The 19262-nt window shown below is 38.5% G+C and overlaps 1 pseudogene; it reads left to right on the forward strand.

The window, feature by feature from the left end:
* The window catches only part of LOC127680276 (60S ribosomal protein L19-like), a 42992-nt pseudogene extending 35604 nt beyond the window's left edge, over positions 1–7388 (forward strand).
* Positions 7389–19262: the final 11874 nt, after the last annotated feature.

Genomic DNA, 19262 nt, shown 5'->3' on the forward strand with positions numbered 1-19262 from the left:
GATATTTTTCTGCTAATAAAGACTTTGTAGTGAAAAATACTGTCTAATTTATGTCAAACACCTTTTCTTCTATAGAAACTTATGTTTTATATAACTGTTTTAATTTACTTGTTTTGTCTTATTAGCATAACACACAAGAAGCTTTCTAGAATTTTAATTTATGCATTTGGTGTTTAACTAAAACAGCTCAGCCTTTATACCTGCCTTCTTAACTAATGTGTGTTCTTTCTGTTTCTGTGTTGCTGTTTTGATTTTTTGTTTGTTTATAGGTTTGGTTGGTTGGGTGGTTTTGTCATTGTACCCAGAAGCAGTAGTATGAGACTAGAATTACAAGAAGTGAGTTTACTTTTTAAGTTTAGAAAGAAATGATCTGCTCAAAATGTTCTTCCTTGGGGGACAGATGAGCGCATCAGACTCTTGAGACTGGAGCTATAGTCCACGTACATGTAAGTGCGGGGAGTCAAGCCCTTCTCTGGTAGAGCAGCCAGTGCTCTTAACCTCTGAGCCATCTTCCCAGTCCCTAGATAAATACTCTAATTGATTTTCTGCCATATCGTCACCAGCAACAGCAGCGTAAACTGTGTCTTCAGTTCCGGTACATAGGTTTTTGTTCTATCACATGTCTCAGTGCATTAGGAAAAGACAATTTAAAACAATAATCATAATCATAATCATGGGAACAGCAAAACCCCATTATGCTTTTAATAAAAATTAATGAAGTGTTTTATGTTGAACCATATTAGTATTTCTCAGCTTTTTTTTACACATTTTCCACGGAAGTTAAGGGAAAAAATTGCTCATAGTTCTATAATGCTCTGTTTTTGTCAGACAGAGCGATTTGTTTCTCCCAAGGGCTCTTTAAACATTATTGTGAACTATGTGCTTCTTTTTTTTTCCTTCATCAAATACAGTAAACATTTTTCTGAAACTAAATCCTTATTTATACATCCTAAACAAATTCACATTAAGGGTTATTATATTTTAACATATTGGGATTTGTTTACTGGTGTGTGTGTGTGTGTGTGTGTGTGTGTGTGTGTGTGTGTTCTTGTGAAAGTGCTCTGTAGCTTTGATTTTATGACAAGGCTTTTTGATGTTTTAAGATTGAAAGTCCTAGAGAATGAACCAGGTGAATTCACTTTTTACTGTGTTCATGTACAACTTAAAATGTTAACGTGTTTCGCTGCACTGAAATTACTGCATTTAAACATATTTTTCCTTTCAAACATGAATATTTTCATCAAAAAATAGCAAAGAGTCTGAACTATTTTGTAGAATAGTATCATTCTCATTATAGATAGAAAACACTAGGTCAAAGATTAAGCTAATTTTTTTCCTTCAAGTTTCTAAGAAACATGAACCTTATTTACCAGGATACCTAAGTTTCTCATGAAATATATACAACTATATTAAATGACAAAGAAAGCCTTCGTGCCTAGAAAACCAAGACTTGCTCCTAGTTCAAGTCTAGTGAGAATATCATCTGTTATGGCAGAGCACATAGTCTCAGGAAATCAGTAGGCATGCATGAAACAATACATGTGTGTGTGTGTGTGTGTGTGTGTGTGTGTGTGTGTGTCCACATTGGGTGAGAAGGTTTCCCTTTTATTTGTAACCAAAGAGAAAAAAACAAGCAAATTTAAAAAAATCACTAACACAACACTGCACATCCTTTGCACCTTCTTCACCGTGTCTTCTTTCTTTTTCAATGATATTGCTGTTTTTTGTTTGTTACTGTCCCCAGAGCCATCAGTACCAGACTGAAGTTGTGAGAAATAGATTTACTTTCTAAGTTTTAAAAATAATAGTAGTTTTCATATTGCTAATGCATAAGCAATCTGGTAGGTACATTTGTAGTTGCTTCTCAGCAGTCAATAGTTCCCAGAAGTTAATTGCTGGGCCTATATAATTAAGACGCTAATGTAAAAGTGGAGTGTTGTTTCAGGAGCTGGCAGGTTTTATGGAAAACTAGTAATCTGTTTCTTAACTATTTGCACTTATCACTAGGCGCTTCTTTTGCCTTGATGTCTCTCAGTCTCAGATCTGTGGCTCTGACGGGTCTGGCTGTGCCATGACAAACTTAATTAGGAAGGAGAAGTGGTGGTGCTGAATTGTGAGGGCAGAACATTTTCGAAGTTTAAACTGGTGACTTTCAAACTTGTGAAGGGAGACAATATTGCATTGTGTGCCTTGCAAGTCATGAGGAACTTGTACAAATCCTGCGTACATGACTGATGTCACTTGGTTCTGTGAATAATGCCAAGCATCCATGAGAAGAATTACATCCTTAGAATTCATTCAATTACACCCTTTTATAAAAATTCCTTTGTGTTTTTTCTTCTTTAAAAAAAGAAGAAAAGGAAAAACAGTGAAATGGTTTTACTCTTCTTGCTTTGGAATTTCCCTACTTGGCTTGGTCAGTGTGATTCATTCTGTCCCCGTCTTTCGAGTTTCAGTTTCTCATGTGTAAATGTTTCTGCTTTATCAGGTGATATTTGAGATCCATGGCTAAGACATTACTCCTTGTATTTAACGAATGGCATTAGTATTGCAGCTCACAAAAATGACCTGAACGGAGCTTCAAGTTTCTCTATTTACCTTCATTTACCCATAGCTAATATATTTAAATTCTACAAATTTATCTTTAATACAGAAATTAACAACATTAATGATATCTTCACAAGATTATAAATTCATGTAAAATTTGATAGCAATTTCAAGGTGCCTGGCACATAACAGGTGCAAAGTCTACTTTATTATTATTTATTATTATTACTTTCTGACACAAATAGTGATGTAATCAAATATGTTTGCGTGAGTTTGATGAAAGATTACTTTCTTGCTTTTTCTAGGGTGTAATTTCCCTCCTAGTGTTGGTGTTTTCCATCTATTATCCTTTGTAGGGCTGGATTTGTGGAAAGATATTGTATAAATTTGGTTTTGTCATGAAATATCTTGTTTTCTCTGTCTATGGTAATTGAGAGTTTTGCTGGGTATAGTAGCCTGGGCTGGCATTTGTGTTCCCTTAGGGTCTGTATGACATCTGCCCAGGATCTTCTTCTGGCTTTCATAGTTTCTGGTGAGAAATCTGGCATAATTCTGATAGGTCTGCCTTTATATGTTACTTGACCTTTTCCCCCTTACTGCTTTTAATATTCTTTCTTTGTTTAGTGCATTTGGTATTTTGATTATTATATGATGGGAGACACATCTTTCTTTTCTAGTCCAGTCTATTTGAAGTTCTATAGGCTTCTGGTATGTAAATGGGCATCTCTTTCTTTAGGTTAGGGACATTTTCTTCTGTAATTTTGTTGAAAATATTTACTGGCCCTTTAAGTTGGGAATCTTGACTCTCTTCTATATCTATCATCTTTAATTTTGGCCTTCTCATTATGTCCTGGATTCTCTGGATGTTTGAGGTTAGGAGCTTTTTGCTTTTTGTGTTTCCTTTGACTGTTGTATCAATGTTTTCTATGGTATCTGCACCTGAGATTCTCTCTTCTATCTCTTGTGTTCTGTTGCATCTTTGTCTCCTGATCTCTTTCCTAGCTTTTCTAGCTCCAAGATTGTCTTACTTTGTTATTCCTTTATTGTTTCTAGTTCCCTTTTTAGATTCTGATGGTTCTGTTAATTTTCTTCACCGCTGTTCAATTGTGTTTTCCTGTAATTCTTTAAGGGATTATTTTTTTGTGTGTATGTTTCCTCTTTAAGGGCTTCTAGCTGTTTATCTGTGTTCTCCTGTATTTCTTTAAGGGAGTTTATTTATATCCTTCCTAAAGTATTCTATCAACATCATGAGAGGTGATTTTAGATGCGAATCTTGTTTTTCTGGTGTGATGGTTTATCCAGGACTTGCTATGATGGAAGAATTGTGTTCTGATGATGTCAAATCACTTTGGTTTCTGTTACTTAAGTTCTTATGCTTGCCTCCCACCATCTGATTATCTCTAGGGCTACCTGCCCTTAGTATATCTGACTAGAGCCTGTCCTTCCTATTATCTTGATTGTATCAGAACTCCTCAGAGTCAAGCTGTCTCTGGGATCCTTTGATTCTGGGACCCTGTGATCCTGAGATCCTGGGTGTGTCTGAGGTCTTGGGAGTCAAGCTGCCTCGGGGACCCTAAGATCCTGATGTGACCAAGCTCCTAGGATCCTAGGCATGTAAAAACACCTGGGAGTGGAGCTTCCTCTGGGTATTGTGGGACTGTCTGTGGAGTTTGCACCCAAAGTCTGCTCAGGGCACCAGCCCAGACAGACCAGAGCGAACCCATGCCACTGGTCTGGTGGAGTTCCTGCTTGCCTTGTTCTTGCAGTTCCCAGTTACTCCCTACTCCCGGTGTTGGGACAGATATAGTGTCCGCCTCACCTCTGATCCTAAGATCCTGGCCATGTTACAGTGCCTGGGAGTGGAGCTTCCACTGGGTGTTGTGGGCCTGGCTGCGGAGTTTATACGCAGTTACAGTCTTAATCTGAACCTCTTAGTTCAATTTTACTCTTGATCTCAGAATAATGTCATTGTTCCTTATTTTTGTCTCTAGAAAAGTCACTAGACTACTGCAAACATAGTATCCCTAGGTTTCAAATGAGTCATTCTCACGTTATTATGGTTTCATTTTGTAAAACCTAAAATATTGACGACTGAACTAAAGTGGCTATTCAGTAAAATAACAACTTTTTTTTCAAAGAGTTATTATTAGGCAAGCAAGCCCAAATACAAGAAAAAACTCTAAAATACAGAATATTTTCAGAATTACAGAGTATTACAGAATAGCGTCAAATATTAATATTATGACAATGTTTTGAACAAAAAGATAATAGACATGTGGATCAAATTCACAAGGGGCAAGATGAGATATACAGAATTTTGGGAAGATTAGAATGATCATTCTACAGAAGTGGAAATTTCTAGCAGGTAGAAATTAGGCACCAAAAACATAACAGGAGGTTGAATGGACCAGACTTCTTTACCAGCTGTATGTTTTGGAAGACTCTAGATTTACTGGAAAACCAAGCAACAAGCATGTTATGATTACTTTAACTGAAGACTAAGATACACAACAATAACATTGCTATTTTATGCTGGGGAGATGAGAAGAAGCTAAATTCAGTTCTACATAGCACACCTCAAGTGTAACATTGATCACTGGGAAGCCGTTAGTTGAAAATTAAAAGAACTGGCCTGGAGAGAGAACAATTTAAAGATCTAAGTTTCATATAAACATATCCAACAAATGTGTGTGTGTGTGTGTGTGTGTGTGTGTGTGTGTGTGTGTGTATGTGTGTGTTGGGTATAATCATGAAACTAAATAAGCAGTAGTATTTGGCAGTTACAGGGGAAAGCCACAGTGCAGTCTCAGTTCAAACTGGTTTTATGCTAGTATGACACAGTGAAACAAAAGGTACCAGTTGACTAAGCCAGCATGTAAGACCTGGCATTAGCTATCATGCTTACAGTGAAGGGAACAAAAGCTGTTTTACTACCTGTGCATGATGGAACCAAGCACTGACCAGGTGACTACTTAGGGTTCAAAGAAAGCACAAAGGATCCCATTGAAAATGTGTAAAACATAGTATGTCTATCCAGTATGTTGTTCTTTTAAAAAATTCTCTTTATTACTATCGGCAGGAAAACTCTCAACCCCTATAAGAAGGACTTTGGGGGTTGAATAGACAGTGAGAAGACTGGCCACCTTTGCCTGTTCACTTCTATTGATTAGAAAGTCAAAATCCACACATTCATTCCTGCAGTGGATATTTACTATATATTCATTATTCTGTTCCATGAACTGCAACTGCAACACGGCAAATGACCAACAAGTAGCTTTTTCCTTAGCAACTTTCATTCTGATAAAGGAGAATACGTAAAGAAAGATGGAGACTGCCGGGCGGTTGGTGGTGCAAGCCTTTAATCCCAGCACTTGGAAGGCAGAGGCAGGCGGATTTCTGAGTTCGAGGCCAGCCTGGTCTACAAGGTGAGTTCCAGGACAGCCAAGGGCTACACAGAGAAACCCTGTATTGAAAAAAAAACAAACAAACAAACAAAAAAAAAAACAAAAAAAAAAGGAAGAAAGATGGCGACTAAAAGGGAAACATAAACCTATTTCATTGGAAAGATAAGTGGGAGGAAAATTAAGATGGCCAACATGGGTGAGAGTCTCACATTTAGAGTGACAATTGAAACGAAATCTTAATTAATTTTTAAAGGTAATTAGGATCCACAGGGTTTTTGAGCAAGGGCAGCAAACTCCAACACCCCAAGATAAGAAAGACGCTGAGCTCTAACCAGAAGTCACAGGAAGAGGCTGAGAGATGCACAACAGGGGTCAGGTTAGAATAGTGGTTCCAAACCTTCCTCATGCTGTGACCCTTTAACAGAGTTCCTCATGCTGTGGTGACCCTCAACCATAAGCTTATTTCCATTGCTACTTCATAGCTACAATTTTCTAGTGTTATGAATCATAATGTAAGCATCTGTGTTTCCTGATGGTCTTAGGCATCCTTTGTGAAGTCAGTCAACCCCAAAGTGGTCTCGACCCACAGGTTGAAAACCACCCAGTTAGATGCACTTAACAAAAAAGCAGCAATATGCAGGAGACCTGAAATGACAACTACTTCTTGGCCTGTAGCATCAAGAAGGATTTGGAACCTATTCCATGTGTGACGGAAACCATCAATGCCCCTTAAAATAAAGACCAGCATGGTCTGTTTCCTGGCTCTAAAATGACTTACCACTCTTGAAAGCTGTTGATTCAAAACAAAAACAAAAACAAGCAAAGAAAAACACCTTTTGCCGCTGCATCCACAGCCCTGAGTACGCTCAGGCCACAGAAGAGGCTTGCCTCTGGCGTCCTCCGCTGTGGGAAAAAGAAGGTTTGGTTGGACCCCAATGACACCAATGAAATCGCCAACGCCAACCCCCATTAGCAGATCAGGAAGCTGATCAAAGATGGGCTGATCATCCAGAAGCCTGTGACTGTCCATTCCTGCACTAGTTGTCGGGAAAACACCTTGGCCCGATGGAAGGGCAGGCATATGGGCATAGGGAAGAGGAAGGGCACTGCCAAGTTCGGATGCCCGAGAAGGTGACCTGGATGAGAAGGATGAGGATCCTGCGTGGCTTCTCAGGAGATATCGAGAATCTAAGATTGACCACCATATGTATCACAGCCTGTGCCTGAAGGTCAAAGGGCATGTATTTAAAAAGCAAGCGGATTCTCACAGAGCACAAGCTGAAGGCGGACAAGGCCTGCAAGAAGCTGCTGGCTCACCAGGCTGAGGCTTGCAGGTCTAAGCCCAAGGAAGCACGAATGCGCAGGGAGGAACGCCTCCAGGCCAAGCAGGAAGAGATCATCAAGACTCTGTCCAAGGAGGAAGAGACCAAGAAATAAAGCTTCCCTTGTCTGTACATAGTGGCCTGGCTGTGGCTTCACATGGACCAGTCATTAAAATAAAACAAGCCTTTGTCCATTTAAAAAAAATACTGAGCAACAGCACATGCAGTCCTTAGGTTTACCGTTGTGAATGTTACAGACTATCTTCTTTACTGTCTAGATGGAAAATGTATTATGTAAACTTTAATATGTAGTTTATAAAGGATATCTCCACAAGTTTATGCAAATCTTACTCCAAAAAGATGAACCATAAACTTGAATATTAAATAAATTATGATTTCTTTACATTTAGGGTAAAGATAAATTTGCAATATAGAAATGAGCACTTTGAAAAAAGCTATTAAACTTGGAATTTTAAACATTCTTCCCACCTAGAAAAGCAAATACGTCATCAGCCATAGCTCAAATAATGAAGATGTTTAGTGTTAAAAGGTTCTTCCCAAGACCAACAGAGTCAATTAACATGGACTCTTAGGGCTCACAGAGACTGAACCACCAACCAAAGAATATACAGGGCTAGACCCAGGCTTCCCTGGAATACATGGCAGATGTGCAGTTTGATCTTCATATGGGTCCCAAACAAACAGAGCAGGGGTGATTGGGTAACTCAAAAGCTGCTACGTGTAATTGGATATGTTCTTCTAGCTGGACTGCCTTATCTGGCCTCAATGGGAGAGGATGTGCCTCGCCCTGCACAGATTTGATGGACCAGGGTGGAGAGATACCCAGGAGGGCCCCACTCACTCAGAGGAGAAGGGGAGCAGAAGGCTAGAAGGACTATGGAAAGGGGTGACTGGGAAGGGGCAGCAACTGAGATGTAAAGTGAATAAGTTAAAAAAAAAAACTTCTTCCCAGATGCCCAGGGGATAAGGGATTGGCCACCTAAAATACATTCTACTGCCTATTTAACCAATCAAACCAAATCTCTTGCATTGCTTTGGCTTTCAGAAACACTTACATTATAAATAGGGCTGCTATGAACATAATGGAGCATGTACCCTTATTACATGCTGGGGAATCCTCTGGGTATATGCCCAGGAGTGCTATCTAGCGGGGTCCTCCAGTAGCATCATGCCCAGTTTTCTGAGGAACCACCAGACTGATTTCTAGAGTGGTTATACCAGCTTGCAACCCCACCAGCAGTGGAGGAGTGTTCCTCTTTCTCCACATCCTTGCCAGCACCTGTTTTCTCCTGACTTTTTGATCTTAGTCATTCTGACTGGTCTGAGGTGAAATCTCAAGGTTGTTTTGATTTACATTTTTCTCTATTTATAATAGCCAGAAGCTGGAAAGAACCCAGATGTCCCTCAACAGAGGAATGGATACAGAAAATATGTATATATATGTACAATGGCGTACTATTCAGCTATTAAAAACAATGCATTCATGAAATTCTTAGGCAAATGGATGAACCTGGAGAATATCATCCTAAGTGCGGTAACCCAATCACAAAAGAACACTCATGGTATGCACTCACTGATATGTGGATATTAGCCTAGAAGCTTGGAATGCCTAAGACACAATTCACATATCAAATGATGCTCAAGAAGAAGGAAGGAGAGGCCCCTGGTCCTGGAATGGCTCGATGCAGCAGTGTAGGGGAATTCCAGGACAGGGAATTTGGAAGGGGTGGATAGGGGAACAGGGGGAGGGAAGAGAGCTTATGGTACTTTCCGGCAAGGGGGGGATCCAAGAAAGGGGAAATCATTTGAAATGTAAACAAAGACTATATCGAATAAAAAGGAAACACATTTCAGTTTAGTCCTACCATTTAGGCAAAAATTCCACATCATGTAGGTTATTTCTGAGATTTCTCAGTAATACATTTATTTTTAGTAAAACATTTATTTTTCTATGAATATTTTTAATCAATAAGAATATGTGAAATATTTAGATAAATGAATGGAGAAATTCAAAAGGATGCACTAATTTCAGGATTAAGAAGCAAAGGAAGGGCTGGAGAGATGGCTCAGCGGTTAAGAACACTGACTGCTCTTCTGAAGGTCCTGAGTTCCAATCCCAGCAACTACATGATGGCTTACAACCATCTGTAATGAGATCTGACGCCCTCTACTGGTGTGTCTCAAGACAGCTACAGTGTGCTTAGATATAATAATAAATAAATCTTTAAAAAAAAAAAAAAGAAGGGCTGGTGAGATGGCTCAGTGGTTAAGAGCTCTGACTGCTCTTCCGAAGGTCCTGAGTTCAAATCCCAGCAACCACATGGTGGCTCACAACCATCAGTAAGGAGATCTGACTCCCTCTTCTGGATTGTCTGGAGACAGCTGCAATGCACTTACATATAATAAAATAAATAAATCTAAAAAAAAAAAAAAAGAAAGAAAATATCCATTACTTTAAAAAAAAAAAGAAGCAAAGGAAATTAAATACTTTGTAGGTAAGAAAGGAACATAAAGTTTTAGTACAAGTGAGCTTCAGAAGAATAAACTATGTTTTTGTATTTCTACCTTCAAGGGTTGTTCGTGGGCAGAACCAGGAACTGTGGCTTTGGGATAGTTCTCATCTTGAAACCGTGAAGGAGTTCTGTAAAGAGGTAGAACACAAGCCCCACACACACTGATGACTCCTTACCACAAGAAGAGGCAAGAACAGCCTTCAAAATCCACAACAACAGTTAAGTTAGAAGCGTGATCAGTGGGACCAACAACAAGGAGTCAAATTCTTCAGCTCTGCTAGAACTTGTATAGCCGGGGATGTCTTTAGGGAGGTTGTTCTTGGAAAAGTTTAATTCCATTACATTTTTTACACATACATGCTTATACTCACAAGTGTGTGCTTAGCTCCACATTTTATATTGTAAATAGAAACTTCACCTAAAAAGTTCTAAATAACTAATCTCTACATTTACAGAACCCAGAATATTCTGTGACCTTCATAATATGCCTTCCTGCTCTTTAGAATTTACACAAAATCTTAGGGGAATGAATGAGTAGAGAAAATGCTTGCTGCTCAAACATGAGGTAGATCTCCAGTACCCATGTGACAGCTGGCATGATGGCTGGCATCTGTAGCAATGGTGGAGACAGATGGATACCTGGAGTTTGCTGACCAACAACTTAAGACGTCCCCAACATTGCCTTTTCCACACATACAGGAACACTGACATACCCAGAAGATTAAGGACCTCTTCAGTATTCTAGAAAAACAGAGAAAGGGAAATAAAGGAAGAGCCCTCTCTGTATGCTCTGTACATAGCCTGCCTGCCTTGCACTCCTTTCAGTCGCTCTAAACCCCTTTACTTCTTCAGTATACATTCAGAAGAAAACATTGACATCAACAACCCCTCCACTTCTCATAAATAAATGATAAATAAATCTAAATCCTTCTCATCAATTCTAGTCATACGAGGATTGGCTTTCAATTTCTGGGCAGCCTGGACTTAGGTCAATGATAATGTCAAGACTGTGGTTGCTAATTAATGATAAAATAGGAAATACCCTGAGAAAGGCCTTCATGAGATGATCAATTGAAAATCAAAACTTTTTAACACTTCAAAAAACAAAATGATGTTTCTAGTATGTATAGAGATAAGTAGCCTAATATATAGGTGTATAATTACAATTCCAGGGGAAAACCAGGTGTCCTGGTTAGTTCTTGTCAGCTTGAAACAAATCTACAGTCACCTTGACTGCGGAAGAGGAAACCTCAGTTGAGAAAATATCCCCAGCAGTTTGGCCTTCAGACAAGTCTGTGGGACATTTTCTTCATTAATACTTGTTGTGGGGTGGCACAGCCCACTGTGAACAGGCTGTCCTGGGTTATATAAGAAAACAGGTTGAGCAAACCACAGGGAGCAAGTCAGTAAATAATGTTCTTCTATGGTTTTTACTTCAGTTCTTGCTTCCATGTTCTAGCCTTGGACTCCTGCCCTGGCTTCCTTAAGTGATTGACTTATCATCTAGAAGCCTACTATTAAATAAATCCCCCCAAGTTGTTTGTGGCCTTTATTTTGTCACAGCAACCAAAAAGCAAACTAGGAGACTCGGAGAGCAAAGCTTTATAAAATAGTATATATCTTCTCTGTAGTAACAGAAAAATAAAAGAAATTTCTGTAACAGTTGATATATAAAGACAGAATTCTACATCTCTATAAAGGTATATTCTCTAAGTATGCAGCATTTTAACATGGTTTATGTTAAATACTACCCCCCCTTCCTGATGATTTTTGACTCCTCATTTAAAATAAAAAGTTCCAGGGAGCCTATTAGTGTCTTTTTGACCTCTGTGAATACTTTCCTTCAAATCACCTGCTCTGACTGTTTTATCTGTGTGTTTGGTGTGATCTATTGTCAACATTTGCAGCTTCTCTCTCTCTCTCTCTCTCTCTCTCTCTCTCTCTCTCTCTCTCTCTCTCTCTCTCTCTCTCTCTCTCTCCTCCTCCTCCTCCTCCTCCTCCTCCTCCTCCTCCTCCTCCTCCTCCTCCTCCTCCTTCCTTCTCCTCCTCTTCCACCTCCTCCTCCTTCTCCTCCTTCTCCTCTTCTGTCTCCTCCTCCTCCTCCTCTCCCTTATCTCTCCCTTACTCCCTCTCCTCTTACCTGGATCCTAAACTACAATGCAAGTTTATTGAGACCAGCACCATATATGAGTTAAATATTTGTGGTTTTGATGATTCAGATTCCTTGACAGGGAGGGTGCATTTCAGTTGTCTGTGTACATCACTGTATTACATGGAGCCACTGACGGGTTACTAAAGGTTAGCTGGAATTACAGTCTCTGCAACAAAGACAGAATTGTGTGGCTAGACATTGAGATAACTAACCACTAAAAAGCTGCACTTCAGTCTGGGAACATGGGTATTCTGGAGTCATGAGTTAGTATAAAAATGAAGAAAGGAATGCAAACTATTTCTTCTGGAAGAATGATCTGACCTAAAAAGTCATATGAAAAATAAAGCAGAGCATAGCTGACAAATCATAAGAACTGTAGCTTGCGTTATTCTAATTATTCATTCAAACACCATGTGTTAGGAGTTAACAAAAGAAAAATAGGCAAAGCCTACAGCGCTACTAACTTCTATTCAGTAAGGAAGTCAACTGACCGGTAGTCTGATGAGCTGAAAACCTTTCTTCACTTTTAGAAGGAAAAAAAAAGTCTTAGATTTCTCCTTGAAGATCTAGGTCTATGGTAGATAAGAGTAGAATACTAATTTTTTAAACAAGTTGATATAATGCAGCACTCTTAACAGTGTAACAAATTGATAAAATTCAAACATGGAGGTGACTGTTGCCAGGTAAAGGCTCCCTACTGTTTGCCTAGAGTTGCCCATCACATGCTGACTTAAGCCAAGTGGTGGCAGGCAGGTCGTTGCACTTCAGTAAGTATGCAGTTCTAGGCAGATCAAGTTGTCCATATCCTTTATTTGAAAACAATTCAGATAAATAATGAACAATGACCTTTTCTCTTTTCATCTAAAAAGAGTTGCATTTTTGTTCACAAAAATAATGTGCTTGTGCTGACCTTGTCAGAGACAGTGAGAACCTTGAAAACTACGTTAGGATTTCTAGGATTAGCAAGCAGAATGCATGTTTCCTGAATAAATTGGGTATCTGAAGTGGAGAGGTGGAATATTAGTATGCAATACATTTATACTAAAATTTTCTTGTCATTTATCCAAAATTCAAATTTATCTGAAAGTTTTACTCTACTATTCTAACTTGACATTTCAGCTTTATGCACAATTTCTTTTTGCTGCTTGGTCAATTAGTCCTTCTTCTGTGAAAAATGAGAATGAAAAACCAGTATTGAAATAGGGTGTTTTCCCCAATGTGACAAAATACACATAATGTAAACTGTATATTGCCTTAATTGTTTTTAGATACTGTCTAATAGCATCAAGTACATTTGTCTTTATTTATAATCATAGCCACTGTCCATTTTCTGAATTCCTTCTAGCCTACTATCCTACAAAACAGAAACTGTATACAAACCAAAAGTAATCATTCATTTTCCCTCCTTCTCATCACTAGCATCTCCATTCTATTCATCCTCTTCCTTATTTTCTTCCTTCTTTCCTTCCTTCATTCCTCCCTGTCTCACTTTCTCCCTTTCTCTCTCTCTCTCTCTCTCTCTCTCTCTCTCTCTCTCTCTCTCTCTCTCTCTCTCTCTCTCTCTCTGTTGTATTGAATGTGAAATGTATTAGAAGGAATGAAAGAGCCAGAGGAAGGAGCAGTGTTCTGGAATGCTGTCTTACATGACCATAATTCCATAAGTCTTTCTACTATTGAACTCTCACCAGCTTTGATTATCTCCACAAGACCTATACAAGACTTCATCCATTAACATTCTTCTGTCTAATGGAAGTACAAAGCTTGTGGGAGTAATCCACCAAATCAGAATTGACTTAAGGACCACTTCACAAGATGGAACCCATACTTGACACTGCTTAGAGAACAAAGAACCAAAGACTAGATAGCCCAGGGACATAAGATGAACCAACTATTACTGCCTTTAAAAGACAGTAGTGATAAAATGACTACTAATGATATTCTGCTATACCTTGATCGGTTCTTTGTTCAGTCATCAACAGCGATGTTTCCTTCTGCAGCACACAGGAACAAATATAGAGAATGGCAATGAGAGTAGTTAATATTGATCTGGGTAAGGAGGGTGTTAAAAGAGGCAACCTGACATCTAGTTACCACTTTAATTTGTACTGTGAGCTGCAATATGTAGGCAATGGAGACTGTAGGAAGATTGCCTAGAGTTCAGGGTTTATAGATTCTTCGGTGGCTAACTGGATATTGGTCAGCCATGCTAGGTTGAGACCTTTTGATAACATGGCTGCCCAATGTCATCTCACTCTCCTGTAAGGAGAGAGAGACAGAGACAGAGACAGAGAGAGAGAGAGAGAGAGAGAGAGAGAGAGAGAGAGAGGATGGAACAAAGGAGAGAAGTTAGAGAGGGAGGGTAGGAGGGAGGAAGGAAAGAAGGAAGGAAGGAAGGAAGGAAGGAAGGAAGGAAGGAAGGAAGGAAGGAAGGAAGGAAGGAAGGAAGGAAGGAAAGAAGGAAGGAGGAGAAGAAAAGGAGGAAAGCACACCAGTAAGTATGGCAGTCTAGAAGCAGTACACTCAATGCTCACCAGGCAATAAAGAAAACTCATAATACAGCAAATGGCTGGGAGGAGGTAGAACAGAATAATGGGTGACTACTACGAGTCTTGCCTACAGTATTGGCCATAGTACAATCAGTAATGGGTTCTTCTACACGTTGCATGCCAGTCTTACCTCCATCTGGGTACGGAACTCTCTTCCAGGGTATCACTAGCTTTTTTCTTGCCTTCATTTACCTTCTGTTACTTGGGGCTCATGGTCTCATTAAAGTATTTCTCTGCTAAACCTATTAAGCTCAAATCGTCTTCTTTATAATTCCCAAGACACTCTTATGACTATCACAGCCAATGCTTTTACTTTAGTTTTAGGAAAGCTTAGGAAATCTGCAACAATTTAAAGAGTCATTAAGAACACATACTTGAAAAAAATCAATTGCAAACCTTCTTACAAAAATCACAGTATATAATAAGTACTTCTCTTAATTTCCTAGACTAACTTTGTTTGCTCTTTTAGGAAATGGAGGTACAGTGAGACTCATTCTCCTTTTCTGTTAATCTTACTCTGTAACATTTATTTTGGGAATCTGATTTTATGAAGAAATTTTCTAGCTATATAAAAAAGGTTTTATAGTTTCAACAGATTTTAAGATAAGATTCTTAAATTATTAGTATCTTGCGTATCATATTTAAAAATAGCAAACTCTGATGATGGAAGTATTTAATAATTTCTATTCAAAGATTCAGAAAGGGATGAAACAGCAGTTTCGTAATTCCTTTTATGAATTGCGAGCATCGAGCATTTCATAGGTACCAACTGTTATTATCTGTCAAGCGTAAGCTTCATTTCCTCCACATTCAAATATCCCACTGATTGGTGCCAGAGTATAATCTTCTCTATCATCATGTTACTATTTTGTTTGCTGTGTGTATGTTAGAGGAAAATTACAGAGTATCTCAGAAAGAATATACGATTCTATTTTACTAAGTCACTTTTAATCCTGCATAAGACAATATTTTAACAGTGAATTTCAAAGTGTTCAAAATTGATGATGATGATGATGATGATGATGATGATGATGATGATGATAAACAAGGATCACTGGCTAAAAGCACTCTAGAGCAGAACATAAGAACAATCTTTTGTAGGAAAAAAATTTTCTGTCCATCGGAACTTGTTAACCTATTACTGTAGCTCATCGTTTAACGTGTCTTTCAAGCAATTTTTCTGTTCTATATACACGACTCAACAGGCTTTATAACCTATTTTAAATTCTATTTTATACATCTATAATATTCTATTATAACTCTATTTTATACAACCCCCATAGTTAGCCTGTTCATTGAAATCCGTGCACTAAACAATCTACAGCCAGTTACAACTTTGTGAGAATGGGACTGGAAAAGGGCTACAAACACACCCTGACCTGAAGGTTGCTTATTTTTGATGTACACACTTCACAAATCTTTATTAGTTTTCTGAACCATTATGGACAAGGAGTTAATGTGACTATTGGCCAAAATACATTGAGATATTTTCCCAATAATTTATTTTTAGACTATGAGTCATCTCCCTTTAATAGCCACAGAGTTTTATTAAATATCCTTAATGAGTAGTTAAGGTAGGAATGCCTGACTGTGAACAGCTTAGAAAACAATTAACTATTAAAACCAAAAAAGGCAAACATAAAAACTGAAAACAATAATTCACAAGTTTTTGAAAGACAGGACACTTTATAATAAAAGCGAAAGATTTTTGAGAGTGCCAACATGCTCTGATCATCTGTGAATTTACCTCTGGGGAAATGCTCACTCCTACTTCTTTGTGTCCCGTTTCACCTTCATCAAGAGTTGTCCTGGTATGACATGTCACTACTGGAATGTTTTTCTTATTTTATCCAAAGCTGACAGTTTGTTCTGAGGATTATTTTCAATCTCTTGTGAATGAGTGGAGTTTTTGCTGGTGTCTGCCTTAAAATTTTTACTAATTATGTCCAGCATAAGCAGCAAAGAAGAGTTCTAATCCAATATTCCAGATGTTTCCTTTAGTTTTCAGAATTTAACTTCAGGTAGTAGCTATTTTACTACAATTCTATAGATGCTACTAAAGTTAACAGAAAACTCTTTCTGACATTTCTATGTGTTTTCCCCCCATTGTTTTCCAATTATTTATTTTTGCTCCCTTTTATTTCCCCATTTCCCCTTTTCTATGCTTATAACAGTATCTTCACTGTATTTTTCTTTTTTCCATTTATTTATTTATTTATTTATTGTACATCCTGATCCCTGCCACCCATCCCAGCGATAGGACATAGATGAAGAGAGGGAACTGGGTATGAGAGGGTATCTGGAGGGGAATGGGGGGGGAGTCAGGATCAGGTATGGGGAGAGACAGGAGAGAGGTCCAGAGGGCCAAGAGAATGAATATAAATCTTCAGTTGTTAGGGGTGGGGAATGGAGGCATCTGGAGAAACTGGCAAACACCTAGGGTAGGGGAAGCTCCCAGGAGTCAAGGTGTGTGACCTTAGCTGAGAAGTATAGCAGTAGGGATATGATATCCTAAAGAGATCACCTCTTGTAGCCAGGCAGGAACTCCAATGGAAAAATAAGAATACCAACACACCCACAAAACTTTTGACCCAATATTTGTCCTGTCTACAAGAAATGCAGGGCCAAAGAGTAGTCTTTCTGACATTTCTAATGGTACATCTACAATCTTTCATAAACATTTCACTGGTCAGGGTTTTTTTTTTCTTTTTTGGTTTGTCAAGACAGGGTTTCTCTGTATAGCCCTGGCTGTCCTGGAACTAACTTTGTAGACCAGGCTGGCCTCCAACTCAGAAATCCACCTGCCTCTGGGATTAAAGGCATGTGCCACCACTGCCCAGCGGGTCAATTATTTTTAAATAAAAATCGGATATATTACTAAATTGGAAGTGTGATTATTTTTCCAATCCTAGGATCTGCTATCAGTCTCTGTGTTTCCTGGCAAAGCAGCTATTACTAAGAGACAACAGTGCCTCACAGAGGATTCATGAAAATTGTAGACTTGGAAAAAGCTTGAGTCTGCTTTTTTTCCATCATCTTCTGCTTACCCAGGGCTTGCTAAGGACCTCACTCCTGCTGTGATGCTTCTTGATAAAGATCATTACTGTGACATGATTGTTGTTATATGCTACCTTTTCCTTTGCAAGCACAGCATCTGGTCTTGACACAAGTAGCACTGTTCTCCGGCCACCAGTACTAAATTTCCCTCTCACCTTATGCAGTTCCATCCAACTACCTGTAAACTTTGCGAATAGTATGATTACTATCAAGTTGTGTATAGCACCAGATTTTCATAGCTTATTTGTCTGTTGATGGACATCTAGTCTCAACCTTAGCTGATGAACTATTGGCAGATGCTAAGGAAGGAAAAGTCACCCTTCTTTAGGAATGTAGCCACTGATAGGTTCCCTGGACCCAAATGAATGGCCCTCTCATCCATGTAAGTAAGGGCAACATTAATGGGAGACATTGAGTTAAAAATATAATAACTTAATTAATTAGAAAGTATGACAGGAGAACATGACGTTGTGAGGAGATGTGATGTGGAGGATTCTGAGGGAAGTTGAAAGGAGTGAGAAGAAGCTTGGCCAGATGGTCAAGCTAGGTTGGATACAAATAAACTTTCCAAGGAATAAATATTTTGTTTAAATTAATAGACAGCCTATTACAGTTTAAAGGGGGGAGGAAAGGAAAAAACATAGGTCTACCATTCTTCTGTTTCACATACAGGACCATGTAGAAATATGAGGACACAGAATTCTCACTACTCAGTTTCCAACTTCACCTCAGCCATGCCAGGGAGGATCAGCACATCCTCTCCTTGTCTTTATGTCAGGTTTCCTCTAGGAAATGAGCTTCATAATTGATACACATGCACATTCGGGACATACAGAGGTGGCATTCTAGAGCCTCACGTGGGAGTGAAAAAGGATTTCTTTCTAAAACTACAAAGTCATATGTAGATTTATGCACACTATATATAACTTATTATTAGAGATCCTCATATAAGCATACCTTATGTTACATATTATATAATTACTATACATGAGATAACTATATAACTTATTTCTGTAATATTATATATTTCATTCCACATGTGAGACTTTTTGAAGTACTTAATAAGGAAAAATTACCTACTAGGCATTCAATATATGTTGGCCTTTTACATAGTAGAACCATGTGACTTATTAAATATTTATTTGCTAGTCAAATATGAGACTAAGCCTGTAATTATATTTTCATATGATGGTGGAAATAAAAGAATATATTGTGTCAGCATTATCGATATAGTTATATAGGATTGATATTTAGGTCTTTTCTTGTTTCTAAATATGGCATGAAAACTAAAAAAGCCAATTTTCTCACAATGCATCATTAAATGTGTGTACAGATGCATAAATCATAAATCATGTCCTCAAATATTTAATTGTTTTATATGTGCCTGTACTAACATGAATACATACTCAAATTTCCAAGACATTAACCACCCAGGTCACCATTTTGCCCATAGTACATGAGAAACAAGAATGCTGGGGGAAAGAAGGATAACTCAAAAATTAAGGGTGAGTCCTGCCCCTTCAGATGGCATGTTTGTTTCCCAGGACCCAAGTCAGGCAGCTCACAACTGTCTGTAACTCCAGGTTCAGGGGCTCCCATACTTCTGGCTCTCAAGGGAGCCTGCACCTAAGTGCATGTACACATATGAGCAAGCACACACACACACACACACACACACAGTTGCACTGATTTTTTTTACA

The sequence above is a fragment of the Apodemus sylvaticus genome, chromosome 3 (genome assembly GCF_947179515.1).
Source record: "Apodemus sylvaticus chromosome 3, mApoSyl1.1, whole genome shotgun sequence".
Classification (NCBI taxonomy): domain Eukaryota; kingdom Metazoa; phylum Chordata; class Mammalia; order Rodentia; family Muridae; genus Apodemus; species Apodemus sylvaticus.